We start from the raw sequence: 2,082 nt of genomic DNA, 5'->3' as shown, positions 1-2,082 counted from the left end.
ATTAGTGTTACATGTTAAAATTTATGCACTATAGCATAGTACTTAGAATTCATGTTTTTTTATAAATTTGTAAACATTTTCTGAATAGAAAAATTGATCATAATCGTATGTAAAGTAATGATTAGTAATTTTGTTAAACCTTTATTGAAATTGGTACTTTATTTTTTTACTCATAGTTTTTAATCTTATACATTACTATTTTCATAAACTTTATGCTAACATTTTTAATTTTTTGAATTTTCATTTAAAAATTTTAGCCTATAATAAAATTCTAACTAGGCTCTTCATTAAAGCAAAACCAATAGTGCAATAGTAAGATTGTAACAAAATCAGCCTGGTTAGGGTTGTTACCTTCAGGGGTAATAGCTTTGCTTCTTTTTTTTTTAGCAATACGTTTTGAGCGTTTAACTCTAAAACTATCTGAATATCATAACAACTTTTATTACAAATTACTACTGGTTATTATTGCCAAAATTATATACCAAATTCTAACAATCTGTGATCAAGCGTTTTATTAACCCAAAAGAAATATATAACATACAGTAACTCAACTTATCACAACTGATAACACAAATCTAAGCAAACACGAATACTCTTTAGCGCCAAACTACAAATTAGTGTTGTAAAAATTAAAATCAAAAATAACCAAAGACAATTTGTTACAAGATAACTTTAAAAAAAAATTTATATTAAAAAGAATTTGTAATTTTTTTTAGGCTAAATCATATATAATAACACGTTTACAATATTATCGTCTTTGTGATTACGTTATAAGACAACACTATTAAGTAATACATAATGAATGTTTCTGCCTTGTGGGTTCTATTGAGGTCAAAACCAGTTCGCAAAATGTCACGTTGTATGTAGTCGTGCGGTGCAGTTTTATTGTATGACGGCAAAAACATTTCAGCTTTGTTAAATAAAAATGCTACTAGTTAGCTGACCAAAAAAAGCGTAAACTAAAATTTAAAATAACAACGCCTTATACGTTGAGTTGTGAATAATTTAATTGCGACTTATTTTTTGACTTTACTTACAACAATGTTTTAGTTCTATTTAGCTTTAGTGCATTGTTGAGTTGATGCAACGCTTAATTTTGACTACGTTTACCTGATAAGAGCGGAACAAGGTCCAAAAATTTCTCTTAGGTTGTTTGTTGATGGTCGTGCGGTGCAGTACAAATCTTTGTAATAAAATTAGGTTGCTAAAAAACCTGGAAAAATCTCGAATTTGACTATTTACTAAACTAACATAGAAATTGAGAAAAAACCCGGAATTTTGAAGAAACTCATTAAAATAACTGGAATTTTACATGTAAAACTAAAAATTCTTATAATTACAAAAAATCTATCATACACAATAATTTTTATGGTAATTTTTTTTTAATAAAACACTTTTAAAGTAGCGGTTCAATATCTTTTTATAATATCTACCTTGAATTCAACTTAATTCTAAAAAAGGTAAAAAACGTGTTCTTCTAAAATCTGGAAAAAAGTTCAAAAAACCGAAGGTAACCCTGGTAAAATCTAATTAATTGTAATTTTTTCTTGAAATTTTGATTTTGTAAAAATTGAAACTTGACCCTGATACATTTAAGTAACAATATAATTTACTTTTTTCGTCTTAATTATCTAGCTATGACCAAGGAAGTGCTAGAAAACTTTATAAAATACAAAGCATTATATTAGGTTATTCGAAAGTGAACTGGTCAAAATTGCACGAGAGGACTAAATTGCACGAAGATACTTTTGCACGAGGGAACAAAATTACACAAAGACAATTTTGCACGAGTTACAATTTTTGCACGAGAGTAAAAATAACTTAAAGATAAATTGTTAAAAAAACAAAAAAAAAGTTGCTGACTGAGGGTTAGGGGTAACAGTGATAGTAAAAATAACTAATAAAAATTGTATTTTAAAATATAAAGAAAATAATTAAAAAACTACCGACCGAGGGTTAGGGGTAACAGTAATAGTGAAAAAAATTAAAAAATCAACCCGTGCAAAAATATCAGATATTATATTATTTATATATATAAAATAGAAAAATTTGCGATTTATATATTTGTATCAGAAACTTTTT

Source organism: Thalia democratica, chromosome 6 (assembly GCF_965202585.1).
Source record: "Thalia democratica chromosome 6, ktThaDemo2.hap1.1, whole genome shotgun sequence".
Lineage (NCBI taxonomy): Eukaryota > Metazoa > Chordata > Thaliacea > Salpida > Salpidae > Thalia > Thalia democratica.
This window is presented reverse-complemented; position numbering follows the sequence as displayed.